This window comes from Sinohyriopsis cumingii, chromosome 12, assembly GCF_028554795.1.
Source record: "Sinohyriopsis cumingii isolate HCF-2022 chromosome 12, ASM2855479v2, whole genome shotgun sequence".
Classification (NCBI taxonomy): Eukaryota; Metazoa; Mollusca; class Bivalvia; order Unionida; family Unionidae; genus Sinohyriopsis; species Sinohyriopsis cumingii.
In genome coordinates this window covers 21,817,863-21,824,690 of record NC_142972.1, presented here as the reverse complement: position 1 = coordinate 21,824,690, position 6,828 = coordinate 21,817,863, and positions in this window count along the sequence as shown.

Genomic DNA, 6,828 nt, shown 5'->3' with positions numbered 1-6,828 from the left:
CGATAGTCGACGATATATCAATTGCCGACTATGTTCTTCCTATTAGCAAATTCGAGTTGATCAAGAACTCGGGTGAGAAACAAAAATTCATGAGAGTATTTGAATTAACCGAGGAAACACTGCCAAATTTCAAATTTCCCAATTCTGATTTTGATGCGATGAGAAAATCCGTCACTGATACCATTGATGATTTATTTCCGAAATTACATGCCGCATGGACTAAAAAAATACAATCGGAATTGATTCTTAAACACAATAATGATCCTGCCGGGCAAGGGCGGCATATCTCGCCGGGTATCGTCAATATAACGGAAGTTATCGCGATTTATCTTCACGCGGATGTTGTCGAGGGTAGTTACAATGTTGATGCGTCAGAGTCAAATCAAGCCCATCAGGGTTTTATATTGTATTCATTTTCACCTAGCGCATCTCCTGGTTATTTGATAATCAAGGAACCAATGAATCCGTTTTACCTGCGATGTCATAATCGATTTTTATCAAGAATAAATTTCAAACTAACGGATCAGAAAGGAAATTTACTTGATATACGCGGGGAAACTGTGAGTATCAATCTTTTGGTGAAATCGTGAGTGAGATTTTCAAATCTGTATCCGTGGGAAAAATAGGCGAAAAAAATAAATAAAAACCAGGGGAATGTTCAAAATTAATCTTTTTTTTTTGTTTTGCAGAAATTATTCAGGATATAGATGATTCCCTAATTTTACTTTCATCGACAAGTTTTTTCAGTTGCCTGACACGCGAACTTGTAATTTTTCGTGATTCATAAGCGTCTGATAAAATCAATCTAGCATTTTCTACTAGCATCGATAATTTAACAAAATCCTCGATGCGATCATCGCTGACTGTCGCAAGTGATTGATATATCGCGATTTGGATTTTCTTTATTAATTTATATTCCGACGGCAGCGTATATTTATATTCAAGTTTTCCTTGAACAATCATTTCAAATTCAGATCGAATTTTATTTGTGTCTAACTCCGATGGAAGATTTATCTTTTTCTTCAGATCATCAATCGCTGCAATGATGTCGTTTATTATTTCTTCGTCCATTATATTAATTTTGTAGTATTTAATTATTCTTCGTCGTCGTCATCATCATGATCTTCGTAATAATGATCTTCGTCATCATTGAATATTATTGGTACATAAGAGAATCTGATCCACTCGCCGAGATTGTAGGAAAATGTTCTGTGAATTATTCCCTCCGCTGCTCGCCACACCGATATTACATTAATTTCATAATACTTTGCAGCAGCATTTATCGACTCAAATATAATTTTTTCATTTGTTTCTAGATTTATCGACTCAACTGATTTGGCATATTTCGGATACCTTCCAGAATTACCTGAGGAACAATTTTCACTTTGAGTCACAGCTCGAAGATTGGAAAGTTTGTTGTTGAGTTTATTTCCATCGATATGATCTATAACCAAATTATCATTGATGAGTCCATGAAAACATTCGAATGTAAATCGATGAACGAAGTAATGTGTGTTTCTTCGTATATTATTTTTATTGATTGTAAATCTGAGATATCCATTCATATCAACAAAACCAACAAGATTCTTTGTTCTGATGTGTCTGACATTTCCATCCTTGGATGCTTCGTAACCATCAATGATGGGATGTGATTTATATTCACTCATGGGAATCGTTGATTTCATTTCCATATATAATATTTTATAAGTCTAAATCATAATTTGCTTTGAAACGATTAATATAATCTTCTTCACAAGAAATTACTGATAAAGATTTCTTTTCATAATATCTTCGTAACTCACGATATTTCTTTCCACCACAAGAAAAACACAATCGAGTCTTTCCTCGAATGCCAACTTGGCAAACTAAGCATCGTTGTGGTCCTTTGTTACCTCGTCGAACTTCGTATATATGAGCGCCGCAATATTCACCTCTGCAGGATTTGTCACATGACTTTGTTGATCCGACTATTATCCATTTGCATTGCATATTATAATTTAAACATTTGTCTAAAATATAATAATGGATTTATTTGATCTTGATGAGGCAGAATATATCATTCCAGAGGTTGATCGTGCAAAGAAAGAATTTTTCGATGATGGAGCGATTCATACCTGGTCGACGTGGAAAACTAACTTCGTTGATGCTACGATGAATTTGGAGCGAGCGAAGAAGATAATCGAACATATAAAATCTGAACACAAAGAGGAGCGATTTATCTTTGGAATAAAATTTATTGCACAAATGCCCGATGACACTTGGATTATTCGCGATAAAAGAGATCCAGTACGCGGCGGTAAGAAAAATGTTGTTCTTGATAAAAATTCGAATCCGGGATTGTTACTGGGGATTGATGGTCCTTATTACGTTAGAGCTTATCCTTCTAGTGCTGTAGTGTATGGAATTTATCGGCTGAATAATAATCCTGATGCGAAAAATTTACCTGCGATGAAAGAATCTCCGATGATAAATTGCGTGGCTGAACGCGTTATCGAGCATATGAAAAACGCTCGTCGTGGATCTGGTCTGACTCAATTAAGACTGGATAAAATTAATTTATGGGCAAGGACGGTTACTGATGGTGCATCGATTGATGATGTTGCTGCGTTAAGTAAGAAACTTAAATTTCCTATTACGGTTAAAACACTATCGGGAGAAATATTATATTCATCGCCGTATAATTCTCGAGGAACACCAATCGAAATTGTTGATCATAATTCACATGCGTGGAGTCAGTCGGTAATGATATTCCCGCGAGATCGTGTTGTTAAGTTTTATCCCGTGGAATCTGGGAAAGATAGTTCCGATGCAATGTTTAGGTTTATCAAACTATTAGCCAAGTCCGATCCAATATCGATTTGGTTATTTTCTAGCGAAGAAAGATACGATCAATTTATCTTACCACGCGGAGATATTTACCGAGATGAAATATTACATGAATCGATGAAAAATATCGCGGAGAAGTATTCATCAAATCCAGATCAGTTACTGACAAATTGCTTTACTGTTCCGTCTGTTGCTGCTCACGCTGCTAGAGAAAGAAATTCGTGGAAACCTACAAGAAATGAATTTCTTAATGATATTCAACTTAGCTGTATCGAATACGGCCATGGAGGATTATGGAATACCAAGTATTATTTCGAAGATATGATTTCCGTTGATATGAGCGCATGCTATCCTGGAAGTTTCCTTGGGTATGGCGATTGTGCAAATTACTTTGCTAAATTCGGCCATCCAACCAACGAGATGACTAGAGTTGCAATTAACGGACCGTTACCCGATTTTGTCATGACCGGATTCGCTCATGTTACTTCATTCGAACTTGCTGAAAATTTGCATAAAATTTGTTATATTTGGTTTGGTCGGCATTTATCTCAGCGAAGATGGGTCCCTACGGTATTGTTGAGATATATGCTGGATTGGTCGATGTTAATATCATTGACGGTAAGTGAAGCGATTATATCGTATAGAAAGCAGACCGAGGTGTGGTTACCCACGGATTGTGAGAACGCGAAAGATATTGGAAGAAAAATAATTGGTAAATTTACTCAAGGAGGATCAGTTGATCATAAACATCGCCACGCTAGGTTATTTATCAATGATGCCGAGATGGATTTTATTATTGCTGATACAGTGTCTCGTGGAATATTTTGCAACAGAGAAAATATTATTATTGATGGAGAAAAATTGGGTACAGTGATCACTTATCTTGATGGAGAATCCGCGCAGTATACTCATTTAAGATCATCAATGCTCGCTTATGTGAGTATCAATTTACTGTCGATGATAAATAAATTTGCCGATATCGCGGTAAGGGTTGCAACGGATTCATTTTATATCGATAAGAAATATCAGTGCAGGCTAGAAAATTTAATCACCAATGGTTCCTGGGGAACTTGGAGAATAAAGAACGAAGATATTCTAGATTATTGTGAGGACGCGGATGTGGAAGATTGCGATAAATTTCATAAAGATAAATGCGATGAAGTATCAACAGCAGTATCAGTGTTCGATCCAATTTCACGAAACAAATTCGTTTACCTAAATGGTCCTGGCGGTAGCGGTAAAACAACACGAGCGATAAACTTATTTTCAAAATCTGATATGATCGTGTTGACTCCAACTCATAGATTAGCACGAGAAATAAAGCAGCGTGGTGTTAGTTCTTGCACGTATCACAGTTATTTCAAATATAGTGGTGGATTATGGGATCCGGCTCGAATGGGAAACAAGTACGTTAATAAGATTATAATATTTGATGAAATTTGCACAGTAAATTTAGTTATACTAAAATCATTCCTAAGTTGGTTGGAAGAAAAAAATACTGCAGTAATAATGTGCGGCGATCATGGGCAACCTGATCCTATTGATGGTGAATCTCCTCACAGGTGGCTTAGAAACTTTGTAGATTATTATGAAGAGATTGATGCTGATTATAGATCTAATGATAATTTATTGACTGAGTTTAAAAAAATGATTCGGCTGCAACCTAATAAATTTCAATGTGATGTGATGAGAAAAATAATTGACGAGACTTCGATGGATAATTTTCTAAATTTGTGGCGTCCAGATCATTTGATCGTTGCTAGTAGAAAAATTATTCGTGATAATATTCAAGAAATACTATTTAAGCTTCACTGTGAGAAATTTCCAACGTTGCAGGTTCCGTTATGCTACAGGCCAGCTGATACTAGAAAACAAAATATTAATGTTACTTTGCCATGCGGAGAAGAAAAAATATTAGTTTTGAACGATATTATTTTCGTCGATATTAATCTTGTCAATGATGCAATAAACGCGGAAAGATCGCCATGGAAACTTGGATATGCAGCAACGATACACTCGTCACAGGGATTAACAGTAGATGGCCAGGTCTGGATCGTCGATGATAGAATTTCCTGGTCAAATTTAGTTTATCTGGCAGTTTCTCGAGTAAGAAAATTATCTCAGTTAGGTAGAATTAAATTTCACATTAACGATGCTGGCGGTAATTGAGTATCCTTTGGTATTATTTGTAATTCTTCTTTGGTAAATCCGCGTTGTGGCGCTAGTGAATCTAGAAAATAAATCGCTGGCCTTCCTGATGATCTTGTTACGGCTGATATTTTATGTGTCGTAACGCTCCAAGTTGGATCAGTTGCTCTTTTTCTGCCACCCTCGGCTTCTCCCTCCTTATATAAATATCTGACCGTGACGCTACCTAACACAGGTGGAATAGTAGAATCTCGCTTTAGTGGTATTTTTGTCTTTGTAATTGCAATTGCGGGTTTCATTGATATTGTTCGTGTTACTTCGTTATTTAGTGCGTTAATCACGTGAGGTAATCTTGTTACCCAATCGTGAGATCGTTTATCTTGGATAAATTCTCTCGCGTACTGATATCCGAATAATCGTTCTGCAAGAGTTTTATTGAATCTCTCAACGATAGCTTGATTGTGATGAACACCTACAATACCGCGACGGATTTTAACATTATTCTTTTTCATCAGTGAAGTAACCGCGCCAAGAAATTCTCGACCTGGATCAACCTGGAGAAGCTTCGGCCATGTTAATGGAGATCGTGAATAAATTTCGCTAAACGCCTTAGCAATATCTGTTGCTGTTTTATTCGATAACGGTTCCGCTTCCTTGTATCTGCTAGCAATATCAACAACCGTCAGAACATATTTGTATGTAACTCCGTCAACGGTATCGTAAGGAAGAAACATAAGATCAGCCTGATGGACTTCATTAGGGACGCTGACAGAGAAACTCGCATATGATATTTTCTTAGGCGGAGGAAGATAAATTTGCCAGACTGCTTGCCTCGATAACCACGATTCAGCGACAGATTGCTTTACTTTTGCTGCCTTAGCAAGTTTGGCTATTGCTGATTTTCCTCGCCAAAATCCTCGCGGAGAATAATATATTTGCTCCATTATAAATTACCAGCACCTAGTACTAATTTACCTTTCATTGCTCCTTTTATCAACCAAGTTGCCAATTTCTCTTTGAAATTTTTATCAGGAATAGCATCTATTGCGTGAATTAATTTAATATCAGCGAGATGTCTTTGTTGTAAATCTCCGCTGCGATATGCAAGATCGTGATAGTAGCATGCGTTATCGATAGCGTTTACTGGATCCTCGCCAGGATTTGGTTGATTATTATTATTAAGTCTTATATCTAATCTTGTACCAGGTCCGCAGTAATTATATCCTGGTAAATGTTTCTCTCCGGGATATTTCGCCCAGGGAGCTCCAGGCAGATTTGTTAAGGAGGTTGCGATGTCTCCTCCGGTTCTACTTTTTTTTTTACAAATCTAAACTTAATTGTCTTACAAACTTCACATTCTCCCTTAATTGCATTCCTGTTGTTGCGTGTAACGACTTCGATTGGATTTATCGTAGCAGTTCGAGTGCGACACTTAACACAATATGAATCCATAATATTCTAATAACATGAATGTAATTGATTTTTCAGCCACAAAGAAACGCGAGCAAGTAAAGCACACCGAGGCATTACCAAATTCGATTAGAATGATAATCATTGGCCCGTCGGGATCTGGAAAAACGCAGTTGTTGCTAAATTTGATAATGAGATGGCTAAAATGGGACAAATTGTATTTGGTTGCGCCGTCCGTTGACGATCAGCGATGTTATCAAGTACTAAAGGAATTTAGCGATAATACTGAGGATGGCACAATAGAATTTATAACGGACATCAATGAAACTCCATCAGTGGAAAGTTTAAACGGTGATGCTAATAATCTTGTTGTTTTCGATGATGTGATGCTGGATAAACAAACTAACCCAGCTAGGATATTCTCGCGTGGCCGACACAAGAACA